Here is a 14,313-nt window from a genome sequence, read left to right as displayed (position 1 = left end):
TGCTGCAATACTACCCTGTAGGGAAGGTGCTCTAGAATGACAAACCAGACAACTCTCCTTGCAGCCACCTCATTCAGCACCGCCTGCATTTCACTACCCATCAAATGGCCACGAGAATAAGGGGGGGAGATGGAAAATGTTTCTTTCCCCCACAATGGCTGTTAGCTGCACTGTTCTGTAACTTGCCCACAGACTCTATTGCCTGCCTCCATATTTACTTTTACCAGCCACTGATTTTTGACTAAGTATTTTTTGTCAAACAGCGTGAACAAATAAACAAATATATATACTTTTGAACAATTACAGCCTCTGTAAACGTGGAAAGGAATTCTTCCCTCCAGGTTATCACTCCCCTTTAAATGACCACTGCCCTCTGTATTTTGCTGCTGCCTCTCTCTCTGGGGAGTATCTAGTAACAGGCCTAACATGGGTCAAGAGCTCATAATAAAGTATTAACTAGGGCCAACCCAATTACCTTTTCAATAGTATTTTGGATCTGTGCGTGGACCTGCGCTAACTGTTAATGACTAACACTACTGTACCCTTTAATCCTGTCGCACACCATCCTCTGTCTACATTTAATATTTGAATAAGGATGAGGATAAATTGGAGGAAATTGCAGGCCTGGAAAACCACATCCTGCTAGTGCAGTCCTACCATAAATCCAGTAGGAATATTCTGGAAGAGTTGGAATTTAAGCCTGGAGCTGTTATGCCAGATGCAGACTTTTGAGAAAATTCTTGTTTGGCCTGGTAGTTGGTGAGCATTTGCCCACTTCTAACTTCATCAGTTCTATGAGGATAGGTGGGATGGCATGTATGGTGAAACTAGGATCTGCAGGGGACCATTAGACCTGTCATGCCAGTGATTAGTGGCCTTTTTTTTCCACAGGATTTGGGTGTCACTGGCTAGGTCAGATTTTAGCATCCATCACTAACTGCCCTTGAGAAGGTGGTTGATGAGCTGCCTATTTGAACTGCTGCAGTCCATGTGGTGTAGATATACCCACAGTATAGTTAGGAAAGGAGTTCCAGGATTTTGACCCAGCAACAGTGAAGGAACAGCGATATAGTTTCAAGTCAGGGTGGCTTGGAGTGGAACTGGCAAGTGGTGGTCTTCCCATGCATCTGCTGCCCTTGTCCTGCTAGACGATAGAGGTCACAGGTTTAGAAGGTGCTATCGAAGAAGCCGGTGCATTGCTGCAGTGCATCTTGTAGATGGTGCACACTGCTGCCACTGTGTGTCAGTGGTGGAGGGAGTGAATATTTAAGATGGTGAATCGGGTGCCTATTAAGCGGGCTGCTTTGTCCTGGATGGCGTGGAGTTTCTTGAGTGTTGATGGAGCTGCACTCATCCAGGCAAGAGTATTCCATCACATTCTTGACATGCCTGGCAGATGGTGGACAGGTTTTGGAGAGTCAGGAGGTGAATTACTCGCCACAGAATTGCCAGCCTCTGACTTGCTCTTATAGACATAATATTTATATGATTGGTCCAGTTCACTTTCTGGTCAATGGTAACCCCCTGGATATTAATAATGGGAGATTCAGTGATGGCAATGCCATTAAATGTCATGGGGAGATGGTATTTGCCTGGCACCAGTGTGGTACAAATGTTACTTACCACTCATAAGCCCAAGCTTGAATGCTGTCCAGGTCTAGCTGCACATGGACATAGACTGCTTCAGTATCTGAGGAGTCACATATGGTGCTGAGCATTGTGCAATTATCAGTGAACATCCCCACTTCAGATCTTATGATGGAAGGAAGGTCATTAATGAAGCGGCTGATGATGGTTGGGCCGAGGACACTACCCTGAGGAACTACTGCAGTGATGTCCTGGAACTAAGATGACTGACCTCCAACAACCACAACAAACAATCACAACCATCTTCCTTTGTGCTAGGTATGACTCCAACCAATGGAACGTTCTCCCCGTGATTCCCATTTACTCCAGTTTTGCTAGGACTCCTTGAAGCCATACTCAGTTAAATGCTACCTTGATGTCAAGGGCAGTCACTCTCACATCACCTCTTGACTACAGCTCTTTTGTCCATGTTTGGACCAAGGCTGCAATGAGGTCAGGAGCTGAGTGGCCCTGGTAGAACCCAAACTGAGCATTAGTGAGCGAAGTATTGCTGAGTAAGTGCCACTTGATAGCATTGTTGATGACCCTTTCCATTACTTTGCAGATGATTGAGAGTAGACTAATGGGACGGTAATTGGCTGGGTTGGATTTGTCCTGCCTTTTGTGGACAGGACATAACTGGGCAATTTTCCATATTGCCAGGTATATGCCAGTGTTGTAGTTATGCTGCAACAGCTTGACTAGGGGTGTGGCTAGTCCTGGAGCACAAGTCTTCAGAACTATTTCAGGAATAATGTCAGGGCCCATAGCCTTTGCAGTGACAAGTGCCTTCAGCTGTATCTTGATATCACCTGGTGTGAATCAAATTGGCTGAAGACCGGTATCTCTGATGCTAGGCATTTCAAGAGGAGGCTGAGATGGGATCTTACACTTGGCACTTCTGTATGGAGATGGTTGCAAATGCTTCAGTCTTGCCTTTGGCACTGATGTGCTTGGTTCCCCCATTATTGAGGATGGGGATATTTGTGGAGCTTTCTCCCCAGTCAATTGTTTAATTGTCCAGCACCATTCATGACCAGGTGTGGCAGGACTGGGAGCTTAGATCTGATCTGTTGATTTTGGGATCGCTTAGCTCTGTGTTTTGCATGTTGCTTCTGCTGTTTAGCATGCAAGTAGTCCTGTGTCGTAGCTTCAGCAGATTGCATTTTTAGGTATGCCTGGTACTGCTCCTGGCATGCCCTCCTGCACTTTTCATTGAACCAGGGTTGAAAGCCCAGCATGATGATAACAGTAGAGTGGGGGAATATGCCAGGCCATGAGGTTACAGATTGTGGTTGTGTACAGTTTTCCTGCTGCTGATGCCCACAGCACATCATGGATGCCCAGTTTTCAGTTGCTAAATCTATTTAATATCTATCCTATTTAGCACGATGGAGGGTGTCCTCAATGCAAAGACGGGATTTCGTCTTCACAAGGACTATGCGGTGGTCACTCCTACCAATACTGTCATGGACAGATGTGTCTGCAACAGATAGATTGGTGAGGACGAGGTCAAGTAGGTTTTTTCCTTTTGTTGATTCCTTCACCAACCTGCCACAGACCCAGTCTAGAAACAATGTCCAGGACTCGGCCAGCTCGGCAGTAGTGGTGCTACTGAGCCACTCTTGGTGATGGACATTGAAGTCCCTCACCCAGAGTCTATTCTGTGCCCTTGTCACCCTCAGTGCTTCTCCAAAATGGTGTTCATCATGGAGGAGCACTGATTCATCAGCGGGAGGTTTCCTTGCCCATGTTTGACCTGATGCCATGAGACTTCATGGGGTCCAGAGTTAATGTTGAGATTCCCAGGGCAACTCCCTCCCAACTCTATACCACTGTGCCGCTGCGACTGGTGGGTCTTGAATAATCCTGCTTCGGACACCATAAGTTAGGCCTCGTAATCTTGAGAATATTAACAGCAAGTCTTTATTAACAGCTCGTAGGTATATACATATATACAGTTGAGGGTACAGGAATGGAACTGACTCCATCCTAGGTCTTTACAAATCTCTAGAGTGACCCTGGCTCTGGGTCATGTGCCTTCTTACATCACTTTGTGGGTGGTACTGTACTCCCAAGTTAACCCTGTATGTACCAAACCCTACTGCTGCAGGTCTGTCCTGGTGGTGGGACAGTACATACCCAGGGATGGTGATAGTGGTGTCTGGGACATTGTAAGGTATGATTCGTGAGTGTGACCAGGTCAGGCTGTTGCTTAACTAGTCTGTGGGACAGCTCTCCCAATTTTGGCACAAGCTCCCAGACGTTAGTAAGGAGGACTTCGCAGAGTCAACAGGGCGGGATGTGCCAGTCATATTTGGTGCACAGCTCGAAGCCAAGTGGTCTGTCTGGTTTCAATCCGATTGAACCTTGGCCTTGTAAAAATAGCATAACTGGAGTTAAATGACATTTGACTTGTGTTTCTTATGATGGCAGCACATGCATGGCCTTTGGCTTAGTCTCTCAGAGGACTCTTCAAAGAACATGTAGGAGCAGGGCCAGGTCACCCAAGCAATGGCACAAGAAATGCAGCTGATTGCTATTTCTTTGTATGATTCAGATGTCATAAGATAAGAACCATCTCAAACTCCAAAGTCTCTTGCACGAAACAAGCACTGAACCTTCTCTTTCAACAGAAGCAGACTGATTTCAGAGACGAGAAAGATCAGGCAGGGTAACAAGCGGATAATCCGTTATCATTAGTTTTCCACTGATGTGAAGTTGAAAATGCAGCCCCCCCCCCCACCGCCACCCTATATTATTTCGCCCTCTGTTAAGTGAGAAGACAGTTTTTAAAGCTGTTATTCAGGAAATTATTTCCTTGACCCTGAGCCTGAGCTGAGAGCTGGGTAGTGTAAATGACCTAATCCCATTATCTGAAGAGACTAGTTGTCTGTATTTTTGGTGAATGCAATATCTGAGAAGCCATGGTCTGAATACTACTGCGCCAGAACTGCATAATCAGCCCTTATTACTAATGTATTTTGATTTGGTTACTTACTCCTTCAGTTCACTGAATAGTGAAAGCCAACTTGGTGGAGAGATTTTCCAGCTTCAATTTCCTTATTTTACCCATTACTATATTTCTGCTTTCAATTATCCCTGTGAGTTTCTTCACTAATCTCTAGTTTCCCTATAATTTCAGTATTTTATCATTTTATTCATTTAGCACTTTCCCATGATCTTACTCTTTACTATTGTTTAAGCTAGAACATTTGTCTAAGAGCAATCAAAATATGATCAAGTTATGTTTAAAATGGAGAAATATAAAACAGCTACTGAGGGTTGAATTTTAATGGGCAGGGGCACATGGGTTTAGGAGCAGGTGGGAGGGTTAAAACTGGGGAAATTGACACTGCATTAAGAAGTGTCCAGTTCACTGGCTTCTGCATTTAGCTGCAGTGTTGCATGCATTCAACCCTCTTTCAATCTCTTAATCGCTCAGTTACACAGATATTAATATATCTTTTACAATTTAACAGGAGGTCTGCAGGTTTCCCGGCTTCCAGAAGTTGCCAATGAAAGCACTGGTGAGTGCCAGCACCATTTGAGGGGCTGAAGACAATACGTCGGGAGTACTGAAACTTCACTGCCACTTTCTTGTTTACTTGTCTGAAAGGCTTTGTTCTTGTCGTGTGATATAACTTTGACAACCTTGGAGGTTTGTATGTCCGACTGCACTTTGGAACTCTGATCCATCAGATCAGCACAGATGCCACTTATGCTGTTCAACTTTGGACCTCAGATAAGGACCAAGATGACCAGCAGAATCAGGAGCAGCAGCAAAGCACCAGCAGGAGCAGCAAAAGCAGCAGGGGTCTGTTCCTCACAAACCTGCCTGTCCACAGGAGAGAGCAGAGAGGTGCAACTCACAGGAGGCTCTTGCTGCCACATGGGTTCCAAAGGTTGAGGATAAGCTTTCTCGATATGTCAGAACACCAATGTCTCAGGGTCCCACGTCAGATGGTGACAGGCATTTGCAGCCCAAAACCTGCAGCCAAGTGGACATGGTGGCCATGCTTTACTAGTGATTGTCAAACTCACCACTAGGCTCAACTTCCTTGACCCGGATCCTTCCACAGTTCTGCCAGAGACATTGCATGCTGTACAGAGGCAGAATAAAAGTGGCTGATGGCTTGTTTTCCAGGGCCAGCAGTTATACACCAATCATGGCAGTCAAAGTGAACGGACACCCGGCTTTATTTCACTGATTGGCTCGCCACAGAGCAGGAAGTCATCGACTGCACACAAGCGCTAATTAATGCACCCCCAGTTCACCTGGGAGTATTCATTAACCACACGAGTTCCGTGATGGTGTACCCTGAGAGAGTGACCTCTTTTGAGGAGTCATCAATATTCTCCTGCACTGCCTCCTGCAGGTGGATAGAAGGCCCTCCAGCAGGTTAAAGACACGAATTAGGACTGTTGAGGTGAGGACGTTTTATGTGATCATTATGCACGTGATCATATTTCATTCATTGCTGACATCATATCAACATGAGTGAGTGTTGTATGCCATATGACTGTCCAATATTTAACTCTACCATCAGGTAGCTGGGAGTCCCCAATCTCCCTGTCTCTGATGAGCAAACTTACTGAGACTCCACTGATGTCCAGCACTTCCCCATCTACAAGGATCAGTTGTGAGATATTTGAAGGCTACTGGTTCACTGTCTCTCCCTCATGTTTTGTGTTCTCTTCTCCTGCAAGAGGGGAATAGAGACTTATGAATGAACAGATGGAGAGCATTTGTTGAGGGTGACTATGAGGGAGAGGCCTGACATTGTATGAAAATGACAGAGTAGCGGTGGATGTGAGGAAGTGCACCACCAGAGAGGGATGGGTGTACCAGCAAGGTAGGGTGGTGTGTGAAGTAGGTTTGAGTAGGAAGAGTACAGGGGGTTGGCAATGTGCTTATCTTTTCTGTTCTACTTAGGTCATTAAACTACTTTCGGCACTGAATCCGCAACCATGGCACCATGCTCCTGCTGGTTACCTCATGGGCAAACTCCAGCTATGGAGTTTATTCCACATTCTGGCTTCTTCCTCCTGTCAGCGGGGTACAGCATCTCCCTCTGAGCCCTTACACACCACCCCCCATCCCAGTATCAGATCCAGGGAGTCATCACTAAAGTGAAGCACAGCCTTTGCACATGGGCAGCCCATTCTGTCAATTTCTTTTATTCTGCTTCCAACTCCAAAATTCATCAAATTTCACATTTGCAGTGTCCATTTAAATTTGGGAGTTGAAATCGATTAATGTGGGTCATCATCACGCCCGCTCAATTTAGTCAGGAAACCCAGAAATATAAATACTGTGACTGATTTAAAGAGCCACTGACAGAGGCATTGCACTTATTTCCGAGTTTCCTTAGTGCTACAGAGCCCCCTGCTTCCTTTATGTTGGAAGTGTAAAAAAGCAGATCTAATGGGATTCTAGATTTAGGTAAAGATGACTTTAACAGAATGAACATGAGACTGTCCAATGTAACATAGGTAAATCAGTTAATGAGCAAATACTCTGAAGAGTTTATACTCAAAGAGGCAAGAGGTCTACTTGCCAAAAAAAAAACGCTATGGATGACAAAAGAGGTAAGGGACAACATAATGTTAAAAAAATAAGCATACAAAAATGCAAAAGAGTATAATCTTGACAACTGAGAGAGATACAAAGAACAATAGGGGCTCACCAAAACTAATGTAAACAAAATAAACAATAATGAAGAAAATAATGGTACGAAAAAAGAACACATCCTCAAGATCAGATGGTTTCCATCACCGCATTTTAAAGGAAGTAGAAAGAACAGAAAAGCAAAATACTGTGGATGCTGGAAATCTGAAATAAAAAAACAGAGATTGCTCACTAAGCTTTAAAATAATTGTTTAAAAAAGAGCTAGGGTAAAATGAGTAGAATGTTTTCACTCAGTGAATTGTTATGATCTGGAATGCACTGCCTGAAAGATTGGTGGAAACAAATGTAATTGTAACTTTCTAAAGGAATTGAATATATACTTGGAAAGGAGGAATTTTCCAGTCTATGGGGGATGAGAAGGGAAGTGGGCTAATTGACAGCTCTTTCAAAGAGCTGTCATAGGCACAATAGACCTCAAACTTCAATTTGGTTTCCCTGGCAAATTAACTTCCGTTTTTTTAATTTTAAATGTTCTATCAGCACCAACAACTAGGCTAAATGTATTAACCAAGGCTAAGTAGCTAGTTTCTGTAATATAATAAATTAGCATAAATTCATCTAATTCACCACTGGTCCAATGATCACCTACAATATAGTTTGACCTGACAATGCAGGTTATGTTATACTCATAGATCAGCAGTACATTGATATCAAAAGTGCTCTAAGGCACCCAGACAAGAAAATCCTCCCCAACACAGATAGACAGACCCATGCGCACGCATATACAAACACACGCACACACAATAATTCCCTTCCCACACACCCAAAATATTCCTCCATAAGGAGTTTCCCAAACATCTCAACAACAATTTGACACATTTCATAAACTAAGACAGACTTGCTGAAATTACTGCTACACTACTCAGTATACTTTCACTTCACGGATCTGTATCAGTGCTGAGATAGATCAATTCAAAACAATAAGTTGCAAATGATGCTCATGAGGGAATTCTCTGCCATATGGCTTACGGGCTTTGCTGAAATCAGTGTATTTGTTGCTGAGATCAGAAAAAGGGCATTAAACCCCCTACAGCTTGAAGGTTACAGTTCTCACTGATTTATTTAACGGCTTTACACAAGAGAGCGAAATTTAGATGAAGTATAAAATGTTCTGAATTGGAATAAACAAAACAACAGTGGGACTTGAAAAGATTTGTCAGAATATCACAACCAAGAAGCTCATGGTTTCCGGAGAGGCAATCTATCCAAGAGCCTCTTTTAGCTCCTTATATCCCCAGGAGGAACTGAAGAAAGTGAGTTGTGCTGAACTTAAGGCACTTTCCATCTCATAGACAGACGTCCAGTACTTGCTTATTGAATCAAGACGTAGGTTTTATGAGTTAGGGTGCCTGACATTGCCACGAAGACAGGGTGGATAATTATTTGTGGATGCTAGCACTGAATTCATTTTTTAACCATAAATATTAATTGCTAATTAAAGCAGCCTTCCCATTATTTGGCTATTTTCTTCCATCTCATTTCCTGACTGCTCAGTAAGGTTGAAGTTAACAATGCATAATCTTGGTGTCCCAGTTACTCCAGCCTCACATTTGGCCTGACATGACTGCTGCTTTTCAAAATTGTCTGCTCTTGCCCTTAGCTCTCTCTCCATGACCAGTGGATTCCCTAAACATGTCTTTGCTCATACGCACATCCAGCTTTCTATGTTTACATAATGTTTTGCCAGTTCTTTCCCTGTGCAGTACATGCATGTTGCATGTTAGTGTCTTTCCACTATCTGCAGATAGCACAACAATTTCAGGATATGACTAGCTAATAAAGTTAACTACACAATGCATTACTCTGTCTCTGACTTTCTGCACATAACCAGATGGAGGTGGATGATGATGATGACAGGAGGAGGCCTGGCCAAGCTATGTCTTCTTTCCCCTTTTAAGGAGCAGTCATTTGAAAAACAATGCCAGGACTCGGATGAAGAAGCAGGAGGCAAGGCTCCAGTGCAGGATTTGATCAACACTTGTCTGCTTTCACTCTCCAGTCTTTTAGTCACAATGGCCCAAATTTTATGGCTGCATTGATGTCAAAATTGTCAGTGATTGCTGTCATTACTCTGAAACTGACAGCAACATCTGACATCCACACATGCGCAGCTAAAATGCACAAAAATGCAAAGGGCGCTGTCAGTGATTCCCCATTGTTCCACCAGGTGCACTATTGAAGTCCTTGCAGCTAAACATCAATAAAAATCACTGAATTAACATGAACCTCCACTTTCTCCACTATTATTTTCACTGTAAAAACTTTTGAAAAGGTTACACCTTGTTGAATGACGTGTAACTGAGTTTTTAATGGCATATTAAGTCATAATTACTGCTGAGTAGCATCTCTGGCCCTAAAAATTTTATTTTATATTTGGGGAATGTCAAGTTTCTTCATTCCATGATAAATATTCTATATGTTTTTAAAATACCATTTTTAAAGTTTATTTATGATATTTCAGCTCCACCTTAATCCCATGTGTAAGTTCCAATCTTTATTTTGCTTTCTGTAAAATTATTTTGAAAACAATTATAAAACCTGATTGTTACTTCCAGGTTTGCTAGCTATGAGAATTCTTTAATGTGATTGGCTACTTAGCCTGTTTGATGACATCAGTATCACTGGATGCCAGATATCCCCTCTAGTTGGTGCCAGAATGAAATTAATGCCATGAAAAGTGAAATCCATGCCATGCCAGTCACTTCACCACTGAAAATTAAAATCCAGGCCATTATCGTTGACATAAAAGCTCGCATTAACTAGCAGTTTCCTGCCAGAATTTTAATGTAAGTTGCTTGGCAATAAGTTGTAATAGCAACCAATTGATGGCATTCTCCACTTTCTGCAGGTAAGGCTGTGGCAGGGCCTTCTGAACCAGATGCACCTCATACACCACCCAGCCCCTCAATGTCACTCTCCTAAACAACAGCAAGGGCGAAGTGAATAAATACTGTGGCTACAAGAGCAAGTCAGAGGCTGGAAATTCTGCAGTGGATAACTCAACCCTTCACTCCTCGATGCCTGTCCACCATCTACAAGGCACAAGTTAGGAGTGTGATGGAATGCTATCCACTTTCCTGGATGAGTGCAGCTTCCACAACACTCAATAAGCTCAACACCATCCAGGAAAAAGCAGCCCATTTGATTGGCACCTGCTCCTCCACTAGTGCACAGTGGCAGCAGTGTGTACCATCTACAAGATGCACCAACTCATAAAGACTCCTTTGACAGCATCTTCCAAACCCACAACCTTTACCATCTAGAAGGACAAGGGCAGCAGATACATGGGAACACCGCCACCTGCAAGTTCCCTCTAAGCCACTTACCATCCTGACTTGGAAATATATCATCGTTTCTTCACTGTCGCTGGGTCAAAATCCTGGAATTCCCTTCCTAACAGCACTGTGGATGTACCTACACCACATGGACTGCAGCGGTTCAAGAAGACGGCTCATCACCACCTTCTCCAGATCGGTGAGGGATGGGTAACAAACTCTAGCCTAGCCAGCGATGCCCATATCCTGTGAAAAGAATAAAAAGAAACTCTAGCCATACGGACTGCAGTGAGAAAAATCAGCAGGCGAGGTAATCAAAAAAACAGATGGTCTTCGATAGCAGGCACATCACAGTTTGGAAAATGAAGCATGTTGGCACAGGAGCGGCAGAGCGTGGTTGGGGAAAAGATGTGTGCAGCAAAAAGTGTGTTCTGTCTGGTAGACATGTAGAATGGTGGCACAGGTCTCGTCTGTGAATTATTGCAGGGGATGGGGAAGATGCAAAGAGGACTGGAACTGCAAAGGGTCCACGGGGACATTAGGATAAGGTGTACCATATCAATATCTGTCAAATTACACTTGCAACTGTCTGCCAGGTTCCTCAGGTGCCTCAGCACCATCTTTCAGCTGATCCTCAAAGGACCTTTCACTGCAGCTGCTCCATTTACATGTCACTTTCAATTACCAGGTTATGGAGAATGCAGAATGCTACAAATATCCTGGAAATGTTAGCTGGGCTGTATGAAGGATGCACTCTGACCTGTCACAGCATCAAACTCGATGCTTTAGTAGGTCAGTGGTTTACTCAGTGATGGAAGCCTTGGTAGAATGCACCTCGTACCTGTTCTCCACTGGTGTCCAGGTCATGAGTTGCACACGTTTGGTCTTCTGAGGATTGAACCTTTCACAGGTTGAGTATTGCACAAGATTTGGTGCTGATTTGAAATGAAAGCATTATGCTGCCTGGAAAATCAGGAATTCACTTGCAATATTCTGCCACACACAAGCTGAACATAGCTGCAGTAAACAACAACAATTTTGCATTAATATAGCATTGTAAAAGATCGCAAGGTACTTCAAAGGAGTGCTATCAGTCAAAATGTGACACTGAATCACACAAAGCACTATTAATACAAGTGATCAAAAGCTTGGACAAAGAGAGGTTTTAAGGAGTATTATAAAGGAGAAGAGGGAAGTGGAGAGGTTTAGGGAGGAAATTCTAGAGAACTAAGAGCATAAGTTGTTGAAAGCATGGTTGCCAATGGTGGAGCAACTAAAATCGAGAATGCGCACGAGGCCAGAATTGGAGGAATAGTGTTAATTCAGAGGGTTGTAGGGCTGGTTGAGTTTACAGAGATAGGGAGTGATGAGGCCAGAGAGGGATTCAAAAACAGGGATGAGAAATTTAAAACTGAGACATTGTCGAACATGTAGCCAATGTAGATCAGAGGGCACAGGAGTGATGAGTGAATGAGACTTGATCTGAGTTAGGATTTTTTTAAAATTAGGAATCGTTTAAGAGGTACTCTTCTGTGTTGGAGCATATGAGTGGCCACAATGTCACGCTAGACTTTGGGAATATACCATTTGATAAAGTATTAAACTATTCTCTATTGCCTGGCTTGCTCTTGCATTGCATACTGATATACTGTGGTCTGGCATTTATTTCTGAGTCAGAGGCAAAAGAAAAGTTTATAATCGTTGTCACCTTCACTGCCACCAATGCCATGATATTACCTGCAGATCCTTCAGCAGAACGTTACCACTTTTCTTGTGCCTTGGAGCCTCCAAAAGAATCGCTCCCATCATCTCCATATATGTAGTTGTGTTAGTGCTGATTTAATCTGTTGCCAGTGTAATGGCAGGTACCAACTCTACTTCTAGAATGTTGCTTCACTTCTGTAGCATCCAAAGGGTTTTCCTCACCCATCTCCTCTTCCTTCAAGCAACCAAAGTACAATAGGCCCTTGAGGGAAACACCTATTGTGCAAAGGGAAATGGTAACAGCTGAGAAAGAAAAAAATAAGCTTTTAAAATTTGCTGGTTTCGCAGTGCAACCTATTATCAAGACTCCCTTTCAATAACATACACAAGAATTGCTATCTCTCTAATAAGTTATGCACCCCAGGGACACTATGGCAACTGCCAACCACAGAGTTTTATTAACATTTTCTTACCTCTCTAATGAGCAATGTTAATGAAGGGGAATAGCTTGGAAGGCATTGCAGCTTTGGTATCATTGTAATGAATTTATGTTTCTGTGTCTTCTTCAGGCATGCATGCCCCACTCACATCTGTCCCAGCCTGGAAATGCACATCACGTGGAAACAGGACACTGACCTGATATAACCTTCTCTGATCACTCAGGAAAAGGATGCTAGTGATGCATTCTAATGTGCAAAATCAGCGCCAAAGAGTTTAAGTCCAGCTGTAGCTTAAAAACAGAACCGCATTCCAACTGAATTCAATACATATGTTGATTCTACTTTATTCAAACTGCAGGCTTCAGGAAAAGGAACTGAGCTATTAAACAAACACAGATTAGGATGCTTTGTTCACTTAATTGTAGGATAGTCAAATATTTTTGAATCTGAGGTTCCGATTTTAACTCTGGGAGGCTTGTTTAGGTAGCAAGGTGAGTTGGCCTTATTTAAATCCCATTGGTCAACACATGCCTATTCTTGGCAGAAAGTCAACGGAAAATCAAGTGGCCTGGAGGACCCCCGCACAAGGAAATTAAGTGGCAGGTTCGACTTTTGGGGCCGTCTCTGATGGAGAAGCAGAGACCACACCGAGTGGATTTTCATCTTCAGTACCTCCTGGAGTGGATGACTCATCCTTTTTGAGGACTCACACTGTTAAAGGACTTTACAGATTTCATGTGGCACAGACAAAAAACTACCCAAGAATTTGGGTAGTCTACCCTAACTGATCAGTGAACCAGGATTTTATTCTGCACAATAATTGCGCATTCCCGGACAGGTGAATCTTCTGCCAGTTTACTGCTCAAGAAGAGACAGAGGAACAGCATTACAGTTTCATCGAAATTATTTATTTTCACTGTATATTTCAGTTACTTATTTAATTAATAGTCCATTCTTTTCAAGGAAATATAGTTTTTTGCAATTATTCACCACCGTAGAAATTATGGCCCTTTTGTCTAAAATCAGATTTCCAGTTCAACTCACAAACATTATCAGGGAGCAACTGTCATGATTCATGTTCCATAACAGCAGATGTCCTATATCAGGAATGTTCAGCCAACTGTCTTCTCGTGTACCATCAAGGAGCCTCAAGGAACACAGACAAAGTTTAAGTTTATCTTCCCATTAATTTATCTCTGGTTACTGGTACTAACAGATCTGGTGTTCTGATTTGCAAGCATTCACCGGGGCAACAATGCTAACAAAAAGCTCAAGCCCACAAAATTAAAAAAATAAGCAGCAGATAAGAAACACGATCAATTTATCGGTGCAGAGGCCTGCACCCAATCTGCACTTGTATTCGGGACACTGCGAAATTAGTCAGGGCCTTGGCAATGTTGGAAAAGATCACAAGCTTCATTTCAGGCCCAGATTCAAAATGTAATTTTTCTAGTTGGAGCTTGCAAGCATTTCCAACCTGCAATCCATAAAGGGACTGTTGGTGACTGCTGGAAAAAGGCCCAAATTCAACTTGAAACGTTAACTCCCTTTTTCTCTCCACAGATGTTGTCCGAT

The 14,313-nt window shown here is 43.0% G+C and overlaps 1 long non-coding RNA gene across 3 annotated transcripts in view; it reads right to left on the bottom strand.

Annotated features, from left to right (window-relative positions):
* LOC144687414 (uncharacterized) overlaps positions 1 to 12,269 on the bottom strand; it is a 29,938-nt gene extending 17,669 nt beyond the window's left edge. For 2 of the 3 annotated variants that reach the window (XR_013578135.1, XR_013578137.1), the window contains exons 1-2: positions 11,436 to 11,672; positions 10,646 to 10,840 (exon numbers count right to left, since the gene is read on the bottom strand). This is a non-coding gene — a long non-coding RNA (uncharacterized LOC144687414). Of the gene's footprint in view, positions 1 to 10,645; positions 10,841 to 11,435 lie in introns of all 3 variants that reach the window. The other variant, XR_013578136.1, reaches the window with a different exon arrangement.
* Between the last annotated feature and the right edge of the window lie 2,044 nt (positions 12,270 to 14,313).

The sequence above is a fragment of the Cetorhinus maximus genome, chromosome 12 (genome assembly GCF_964194155.1).
Source record: "Cetorhinus maximus chromosome 12, sCetMax3.hap1.1, whole genome shotgun sequence".
Taxonomy (NCBI): Eukaryota; Metazoa; Chordata; class Chondrichthyes; order Lamniformes; family Cetorhinidae; genus Cetorhinus; species Cetorhinus maximus.
Note: the sequence above shows the minus strand (reverse complement) of the source record. Positions and strands in the feature narration are given on the sequence as shown.